This window comes from Anguilla anguilla, chromosome 19, assembly GCF_013347855.1.
Source record: "Anguilla anguilla isolate fAngAng1 chromosome 19, fAngAng1.pri, whole genome shotgun sequence".
Taxonomy (NCBI): Eukaryota; Metazoa; Chordata; class Actinopteri; order Anguilliformes; family Anguillidae; genus Anguilla; species Anguilla anguilla.
The window spans coordinates 2,088,987-2,099,728 of record NC_049219.1 but is presented as its reverse complement, the minus strand read 5'-3'; the positions used below and the strand labels follow the sequence as shown (position 1 = coordinate 2,099,728).

The 10,742-nt window shown below is 40.2% G+C and overlaps 1 protein-coding gene and 1 long non-coding RNA gene across 2 annotated transcripts in view; one reads left to right on the top strand and one right to left on the bottom strand.

Moving 5' to 3' along the window:
* Window positions 1-10,742, bottom strand: part of LOC118218891 — a 217,111-nt gene that overhangs the window by 51,320 nt on the left and 155,049 nt on the right. The gene's annotated exons all lie outside the window — the stretch shown is intronic.
* Window positions 2,204-2,965, top strand: LOC118218970. Its single transcript, XR_004763614.1, has 2 exons — window positions 2,204-2,358; window positions 2,545-2,965. It is a non-coding gene; the product is annotated as an uncharacterized LOC118218970 (long non-coding RNA).

The window sequence follows — 10,742 nt, the reverse complement described above, 5'->3', positions numbered from 1 at the left end:
ACAGGGCTGTATGTGTCAAACACATAGCAGTGTGTTACACTCCTTACACAAATTAATATAAACTAACAGGGCTGTGTGTCTCAAAACACATATAAGTGTGTTACACACCTAACACACATTAATATAAACTAACAGGGCTGTATGTGTCAAACACATAGCAGTGTGTTACACTCCTTACACAAATTAATATAAACTAACAGGGCTATGTGTGTCAAACACCTAGCAGTGTGCTACTTTACAGCACATTAATATAAACTAACAGGGCTGTGTGTATCAAACACATAGCAGTGTGTTACACACCTTACACAAATTAATATAAACTAACAGGGCTGTGTGTGTCAAACCCTTTCTACAGCTCAATATAAAATAACAGGGCTCTGGAATTTATCATGACTATTTAAGAAAATGACCAGTTAAACTAAATTTGAACAGATTCAATTAATTTTCATAATTTTGAAGAATGTATGAATAGAAACAATTTGACGCTTCTCAAAAATATGTTTTTTCCAACTGATGTCAGATTTAAAATGTGTTTCTACCAAGAGGAAGAACAGGAAAATGCTGCTTTATTTCTGTGAAGAAAAATAACTCTCTTGTCTATTTTAACATTAAAAACATTAGTAATATCAGTGCTATATTTAGTCATTATTAACATTAGTGCTGTATTGTGTCACATTGGAACCCTTTTTGATTGAAGGGGTTTGTGTTTGTACTCACCCCAGTCTCTGCAGTTTACAGTGTGGGTCCTCCAGTCCAGCAGAGAGCGCTCTCATTCCTGAATCCTGCAGCTCATTGTCTCTGAGCTCCAGATCTCTCAGCTCTGAGTGAGGAGAGCGCAGGACTGAGGCCAGAACATCACAGCAGCCCTCTGTGAGATTACACCAACCCAGCCTGTGGAGAGACCACACACACACACATACACACACACATGCACACGTACACAGACACACGCACATACACACACCACACATATAACACACATATAACAAACATACGTATACACACACACACACGCACAACACACAGACACACACAAACACACACACACAACACATAAACACGCACACACGCATAAGTATAACACATACATAACCCACATACGTATACACACACACACACAAAAATATGCACACGTATACACACAAACACACACACACAACCGCACACAACACACATGCGCGCACACACACAGACAAACACACACACACGTGCACACACACAAACACACACACAATTGAAATTCACTGCTAATTGTCACACTGCACCTTGGCAGCAGATAAATGTGGAATTTCCTATTTGTACAGTACGTGCATTCCTGGGATGTACACAGTACACACAAAAACAGGAAGAGATTATATTAATTACGTTCATAAAGTATTCTGACTAATCCACACAAAAAAAAGGTTATCACTTGGCTCAATTAACAAAAAAAAAACTAAAAATAAGGAGCCAATTCAACTCAAGGTTGGGGGCTTCCTGCAAGGATTTCATTAACAAAACTGTTCCATGTTGCGATGATATCACATGGGACACAACATGATTGCAAACATATTTCATTTGCAAACACAAGAAACAGCACTAGTATGATCACTATGGTGTACTTTACCTCACCTTCAGTCTACAAACATCTTTATATTTTAAAAACATTCAATCTTCATCTAATAATGTAACCAAGGCGGCAAATGAAATACACTGCAGCGCCATCTACTGGCTGCAGAGAAACACCACAACTGATTATTGCCATTGACTGGTACTACAGGTATATGGAGGACCAAAAATTTAAAAATAATAAATAAATAAATGACGCAATAAATGAATTAATGTATAAATACATAAATAAATAAATACAAAAGCAAGAAAATGAAAAAATAAATGAATGTACACAGAAATAAATTAATAGACAAAATCTGACAAATGGGTATTTGCATTTATTTCCATATTTATTTCTTGATTCATTCATTTCTGTGGATGTTCATTTCCATATTTATTTATTGCTTGATTCATTTATTTCTGTATATATTTATTTCCTTATTTATGTTTAAATTAATTTATGTCTGTATATATATATATATTTCTGTATTTCTGTATTTTTTCATCCAAATGTTAATGAGGGGGGGCTGTCAATGAAAATATGTCATAGTGTCACAATATTTCCATTGGTTGATCGATACCAGAGTACGTAGATTCACTGTACATGCCTTGCTTCAACACCGGTTGCTTTTTACCACATTTACGTTAGTAGGGCAGAGCAGGGCAAAACGTAACACAGATTTTATTTTTTTGGTTAGGTAGTGCAGCTTGAGTGACGTATTTCAGGATAAACACTCAGAATGACCCTTGCTTTCTCTCCAACGAAAGGTGAGGGATTTTGATAAACATTTTGGGAGATATTGCCAAATAAAAGTTTGTTTTGGTGATATGTAAGCACATTTTTTTACCATAAGTATTTTTTGGGTGCTGTAATGTGTGTGCATATCAAAGGATCCAAATGTATGTAATCGTAAACAGTCTTTTCGTGACTAACAGATTGCATATTTTTGATAGAGCAATCAGCTCCACCTGCAGGATTAAGACATGCACGCAGACTCACAGAGCAAGGGAACATAACAGGATCGAAAAGGGAAGACATTCAACGGGAACTGCAGAATAATGCTGGGATAACTTCAGAAGGGAAAAGAACAGGACCACATAGAAGAGTTTATGATAAACTTTACTTTGGAGCTTAAAGAACTGTGGCATACATACAGCACGGCTGCACTCAATCTCCTGAACAAGCTACCTCACTACCTCACTGACGTCTTACATTGGTTGGTATATCCTGTTTCGAAAAGCCTAGGGCTCCACCTAGTGGATAACCTGACTACACTACAAATGTACAGTATCGTGATAAGTTTTCACCAGTTGGCAATAGGCTATGAAAAACATTTAAATGTAATCAATAGATAGATTAGAAACAGTGTTTGTATCCTAAAACATCAAACTGTATTGAGTTACCTTACTTTGTGTGAACCTTTAAAGGTATTAAAACTTAGGTTAGCTCGCCATGTCAGTTTTTGAATGGCACGTCCCAGAAATTCCATTATGGTATGAAATCATAATTAGGATGTAGGTGTGAATGGTTTGTATTAAAAATGATTAATCTAGTTCTAGTTATATTTTCAGAATTGAGCCAAATAGGAAAACTGTTGTTTCCTATACAGGCAAGAGATAGCCAGAGGCTTGAGCCTGGCTGACCTAGCTGAAAATGCTAGTCCTCATTATGTGCTCTTTTGTGTGGATGCTTTGACAGTTTGTTCCAGGTAGCTGCATCACAGAGATTGACCCTGTAGTGTTCAGCCATTTGGAGGAAGTGGCTCTTCGCCTGAATGTTTCACTCCATAATTCAGATTACGCCAGATCAATTGGATGCCCTTCTCACATACTGCCTGAGGAAGCACTGGAGAGTTATTTATTAGTTGGTTTGTCTGTTCATCATGTTGCAGCACAATTAATTAACAATTAATCCCATGCATGTCCACTTCCCATGAGTTCTCAATAGGATGCTTAGCAGGGTGATCTACACTAGATCATTTAAACTTAATACACTTATGCGAAGCAAGTTTTATCCATCTATGCCTCAGTGGTGTTTCTCCCATCTCATTAGTAATGCATTAATTGGTGTTGTTCTGAGTGCCCCACAGCATATCCTCAAAGCTTTTGCCTGTTTAACATGTGATGCCAGGAAAGGAATTGGGGTGCTGTCCACCAGGGGGCAGCATCGGCCCTACAGAGAGGTATTGCTGCAGCTGTGGCCCATTACCTAACCATGGGCTCTATAAGAGGCCTAGCTTCCAGGCCTAGGGGAGGGTGCTTTTAGATGGTGTTTGGGAGCGTGGCTATGGACAGTAATAATGACCCTGTGCTCTATATAGCAGTGATGAGTCTCCTTGTGTTCCTGCTATATAATGACCCTGTGCTCTGTATAGCAGTGAGGAGTCTCCTTGTGTTCCTGCTATATAATGACCCTGTGCTCTATATAGCAGTGAGGAGTCTCCTTGTGTTTCTGCTATATAATGACCCTGTGCAACCTCTACTCTCTGCCTAGCAAGATAAGTAAAGCCAACTGCTGTAGAATTTAAATGTTCTGAAATCCAGACTTTAGCTTTGGATTGGAACCACAGAAGAGTGACAAAACTAAGTGATGTAACATTGCACCTAAACAGCAGTTTGCATGTTGATCAGATTGACACTCTTCCCGAAGATGTACACACATACCCTATCGACCAATAGTTGATTTTACCAACAGTAATAATATCTGATTTTATGCTCAATATCTTCAGAAACGCCACAACCCTGTAGCACACACAGGTGTGTAATGTGAAGGAGTACAACTCATCTTCATCACAAGGTCAGCATGAGAAAGAGAGTGGGGTATAAGTTAGAGCTGCCGCGGTATTGATTTATTTCCTTACCGCAAAAATTAGCGAAGCCATTCAAACCGTTGCGGTAACCGCCATTAAAAAATAATAATTTAAACCTCCAGCTACGATTTCGTTTTTTACTTTCAAGTACATTTCTGGAATGGCTGTTTCTGAAAAATAGGTTCTGCCCAGCAGTTCATACTGCTTGTCGAAGGACTGAAGCATAGCTCGGAATGATGGCTTTCCTACAGTCCGGAAGGGCACCATCTCCACAACCAAATACTTTGTTACAGTTGTTGTAAGTGCTCGCCACTTGTTGCTGTCCCGGTTGTATTTAGTCACTCTGGCAAATGCCTCTGAGACTCCTAACTGACGTAGTGCCGAGCCGGTACCTCCCGAGGTAGATGGGGTGCCTTTCATTGCATCGTATAACGGACGATGAGTGGTCCTAAGATGCGATGCTAGATTTGTCCTGTTTCCTCGCATGACGTTGATTTTCTTGCTGCAAATGCGGCACACTGCCTCATCCAAATTCTTTGGCTTTCCATCTTCATCGGGCTCAAAGCCAAAATGTTCCCAAACAGGAGAAGTAACGTTGGGTTTCGCTACAAGATCCATGTTTTTAGCCTAATTTGAAGCGAAAACTTTCCGTAGCCAACAGTTGCAAAGCACGTTCTGGGTGACACTTTCTCCGATCAGAACGTTAACTGCGCAACTGTGAGTGGAAACTTTCGAACACATGGCGTGAAGAAAATAGGCTACACAATTATAATTATAATTATTTTAAAAATTGCATTGCATTTATTTCAGATCACAACTTTTACAAGTAAAAATTGGAACATAAACAATTGGCCTAAAATAAACGGGAAAAAAACAAAACCCAGCGGTGAAGCGGTGATCAGCTTGACTCTGCGGTGGACGTGACGTGATTGCGTTACCATGGTAATGCAGTAACCGCGGCAGCTCTAGTTTGCCGGCCACTGACCTGTGTTCAAAGCCTCTCTAACTACTCTGAGAACACTGTCCTCTAGCTGCGCTTCTCGCAAGTCTTCTCGGGTGAACTGTTCTAGCTGACCCAAATTGAGATGAGTTGCAAAAGCATACAGCTCAGGAACACCTTCTGCTGGAACACCTAGTTTGTCTGCCAAGTGCACATCACTGTCACTAGACTCCTGCACATGCACACGACCACAAATCGCCTTCACATCACCCTGTGAAAGGTTTCTCCACGTCTCAGTGTCCAGTTTCGGGAAAGCAAATCAGCCTCAACATTGACCTTCTCAGGGCGATATTTTACTTCAAAATCGTACGTGGCTAGGGCAGCAAGCCACCTATGCCCTGTAGCATTAAGTTTCCCTGTCGTCAACACGTGATTGCGTTTCCGCGGTAATGCAGTAACCGCGGTAGCTCTAGTGTAAGTATGGATTTCATTAGAGTGCAGAGCAGGTAGTGAATAATGGGGATGGATGAAGACTGCAATATATGACAGAAGTGAATCCAGAAGTCGGTGGAAACCTGGCAAATGAAACTCAATACAGCTCAATGTAAAGTTCTACATGTGGGAAATAATAACACAAGGCTAGATTACTTTATGGGAGGAACGACATTGGAATGTGCTCAATTTTGGGAGTAATAGATCAAAACCTTTCAGGTTCTAGGCACTGTGCTGTTGCAGTAAAAAAGCCAACAGGATGCTGGGATAGTAGTGAGTATAAATCAAGGCTCCAGAGTGCGACCATTTTGGGGACATATACGACCAAAAATCTGTCAAGTGCGACTAAACATTTTCATTGGTCGCACCGGTGCGCCTGACATTTAGCAGGTCTGTCTGTGTGTGTGTAGCGTTATTTTTTTTCCCCACCCGCATTCTGCGAAGACCCGCCCCTACTCTGCCTCTGATTGGCTCTGACCCTGATATTCTTCTTCGCTGAATGCGGGTGGGGAAAAAAATAAGGCATGTGTGTATTAGTGATGTGCGGATCGCAGTTATATCCGCGGGCACCACGGTTAATCTGCGGATCGGGTGGGCCGAGTCATAAAAATTAACATTCTGATTAATAGCGGATGGGTTACGGGTGGGTGAAATAATACATCATTAATGAGGAAAATATTAATTACATTCTCTAAAATGTGAACATATTTTAAGCTTCATTTTTCGTCAGGCGTGAATTAGCAGACTAGACTCTCGTTGCGCCAATTGCGGCGTCCATTTGTCTTAAGCAGCAATGGAGGCAAAAAAGATCTGAGAGAAAATTAAAAAAGGAGAATTTAAAAAAGGAAGGGCAGAAAAGTTCCGTGTGGGAGCGATTTAGTGAATGACGAGTCAAGTGCAGGGTATGTCATATGCAACAGCTGCGAAATAATGAGAAATAGCGGTAATGTGTGATCGGGTGCGGGTCTCTAAATCAGATAAAATAATTTGTTCGGGTGGGTGGCGGGTGGATGATTGCGTACATGCGGATTCGGATGACGTCAGAGCCGATCCGCGCATCACTAGTGTGTGTGTGTGTGAAACCGCGCCCTGTACTCCTCCGGGAGCAGCGCACACTTTTATTTGAGTTATTTGAGTTTGATTTATTTATTTGAGTTTGTCAAGCACTTTAAACATCAGCACTTTTTAAGCTAATTTTTTAAACAATTGAGGTTATTGCGATTTCTTGTTTGTGCTGTGATTTAAATAAAGAAAAAACATTTATCTGCACCTTTATTCCTGTTTACAATCATTTACATGTGTTAAGAAATTACCAATGTGTATGGGAACTGACAAAGGGTAACACTTAAAATGTATTATTACGGTGCCAAAAGGCGGGGTGAAAATTTTTGGGTCTAACTGAATTATGTGCTGGTGCACCTAAATGAAAAAGTTAGGCGCACCAGTGCATCCAATGTAAAAAGTTAGTCTGGAGCCCTGTAAATCCAAGGAAGTTATACTTATTTTAAACAATATCTTTGTCAGACCACACTTACAGAATTGTGTGCAGTTCTGGGGACTGTACTACAAGAAAGATATAGAGGATCTGGAAAAGGTTGAAAGAAGGGAAACCAAACTGGTTCCTGGTATGAAAGATAAAAGTTTTGAGGAAAGACTTCAGATGCTTAACTTCTTCAAGCTTAGTAAAAGTAGACTCAGGGTTATTTAATTGAGTCTTTTAAATTCATAAAGGGGATCAACAAAGTGAACTACAAGAGATTCTTCAGGTTCAGCTCTGTTAGTATGACGAGGGGGCATAAAAGGAAATTAGCAAAAGGTAAATTCCGCACCGACGTTAGGAAGTATTTTTTCACACAGAGAGTAGTCACTGTGTAGAATAGCTTGGCGCATGTCATGTAGTAGAGGCAGAAACTCTGGGGGTTGTCAAGACCGGGCTTGATACGATGCTGGATACTATCTAGTTTGTAGGTAAACCAAGCACTAGTGGTAGGTAGGAAAATGGCGAGCATGTTGGGCTGAATGGCCTATTCTCATCATTATGTTATGTTATGTTATTTTTGTTATGATAGACGTGAAACATATTACTGTACTGAAGTGGTCAATATTTTACAATGTCAATCATGCATTCAGCATTCAGTCATCACCTGTGACCTGATACTACAGACTCCACTGAAAACTTACATTCTGGTCAAGAACCACAAACCTGGCAACCCTAAGACTCATGAGGGTTTATCCTGCTTTTCTTTGTTGTGCTAGAGCAGTTAGAAGAGAGATATGAGAACAACATGGACAAAGAAAGAATGCTGGTGGACACAGGAGTAAACAGAGAGAAAGCACTTTTTATATTTCACTGCACAGAGCAATAATCACTAAATCTATTTAGTTAAGGTCACACAGTACACAGCACTACTCACCCCAGTCTCTGTAGTTTACAGTTTGGGCTCATCAGTCCAGCACAGAGCAGCTTCACTCCTGAATCTCCCAGGCTATTGTAGCTGAGGTCCAGATCTCTCAGGGGTGAGTTTGATGACTGAAGAGCAGAGGCCACAATTTCACAGGACTTCTCTGTGAGGTCACACCTGTTCAGTCTGCAAAGAAGAGTTTATATATTATTGTATGATTAAATAGCGCAATATACTGTAAAATCTGATATGTGCAATGTAACAGTAATCGCTTATATTGAGGATTTAAAGTTACTGATGCTCCGAGGAAAATTATTTTGCTACAATCTCAAACTGCAGCACTTTGGGCCTGAGAATTAGACGTCCTGTTGGACAGAACTCTGACAGTCCTACAGATGAAATTCTTACCCAACGGCCCCCTTTCTTCTGACATTTGGTACAGATACAACCAAAAGTAAAGATGCAAGAAATAACACACATCTTTCAGGGTGGATAGTGAGTTAGGCTCTGCTTCTTTACTTTTGCTGGTAACTGTGAGAAACTTCCCACAGCATTGCAAGCCAATACACAGCCAGATTCACTTTAGAAACAGGAATGCAAACAAGTGATCTGTTCACATGTAACCAGGTAGTGCAGTCTGTCTGTTTTGCTGAGGTTATATATAACCATGTAGTGCAGTCTGTCTGTTCTGCAGGTGTTACATATAACCAGGTAGTGAAACCAAAGCTATGCAGGAACTGTTAAGGATGCCTTTGAGTTCATTTTGTTGGAATAGTGATACATTTGATGGTGCTGTCCAAGGAGACACCATTTAGCTTTTTCCAGGCTTTAGGAAACTTCAGAACCTTGTACAGGCCAGACTTTAGCCTGAGATAAGCCACAGAATTACCTCAAAAACAGGCACTTTAACAGTCCCCTGAGAAGACCTCACCCTGACACCCATTATATCCTACAATTCCTCTACCTTCCTATTTTCACTCTGTCTACAGGCACTATTGGATTCTGGGTCAGCCTACACCAGAATAAAGCAGAGACCAGGGTGGCACTACTGGCCTTGTAACATGGTGCATTTACTGCCTGACCTAATCTCACAATACAGTAACACAAACATTTCATTCATAACCACACTTGCCTCTCCCAAACCAAACCCAGCATTACATTAATCATAATGTTGAAAAAATATCTCATCTTCATGAACAATATAAGAGGGGTACAGACTGAGCAGGCTCTCTCTGGTCATCTCCCACTCACAAATTATCTATGCATGGACTAGGGATAAAAGGGGGATTCTTCCCCCCTTTTGAAAAACATGGATTTGATTCAATCAACATTTGTCCTTAACTGACTGACATTTAAAAGGAGGGATTCTTTTTTCTACACAAACACAGTTCGAACTACTTCACCAAACTGAGTTAGATAAGAATAAGTGTAACACTTGTGTTTACTTGTCCAAGTCAAAGTTAAGGACAAATGTTAGTTCAATAAAGACCATAGGGGTGTTTGTATGGCTAATCTGCAAAAAATCAGACCTTGTTATTCTACTAATAATGCGGCTGACCAAACTCAGCTAAAAATTGGATTAATTAATATCAGATCACTAGCCCCTAAGGCAACTCTTGTAAATGAATTAATTACTGATCACCAAGTTGAAATCTTATGTGTAACTGAAACTTGGCTTAAAACTGTATATTGCCTTAAATGAATCCACCCCTCCTGGCTACAGCTATACTCACGTTCCCCATCTGACGGGTCGTGGCGGTGGTGTTGCAGCAGTAGGCTATATCATTTTAATTTTTTCCTACTTTGAAATCCGGCTTCAAATGTAACTTTTTTGAAGTGCTTGTTCTCAGTTTTGCACATCCAGACAAAAAAGCAGTCAGTTTTATCCTTGCAATTGTATACAGGCCACCAGGGCCATACAGTGGCTTTTTACTTGAGTTTGCTGATTTCCTTTCCAGCCTGGTTGTTAATTCAGATAAAGTAGTAATTGTAGGGGACTTCAATATTCACATGGATAGTGAAGGTGATCCTCTCAGATCAGCACTCTTGTCTATCACTGAATCTATTGGCTTCGATCAACATATACATCAGTCCACACATTCTCATAACCATACTCTTGATCTGGTCTTAACTTATGATACAGAAATAGCAAATATAGCAGTTATGCCTAAAAACCCTGTGCTATCAGACCATTATTTAATTACTTTCCAACTTTCACAAGTCTGTCATGTGTCACCAGATCCTTCATTCTACCTTATCTGTAAGCTTTCCTCCAGGACTGCAAATGCTTTTATTAATGAGCTCCCAGGCTCATTTGTGCACTGTGGGGATTTTCTTGGCTCCCACCCAAACACATACAAAAATGCAAGCATTAGCTCAATTGATCAGCTGACAGACAACATAAATTACATACTTTCCAGAACCCTGGATACTATCGCACCTCTTAAGAAGAGGAAAGTCCGCTATAAGAAATTAGCACCCTGGTACAATGACCATACTCCTGCTCTC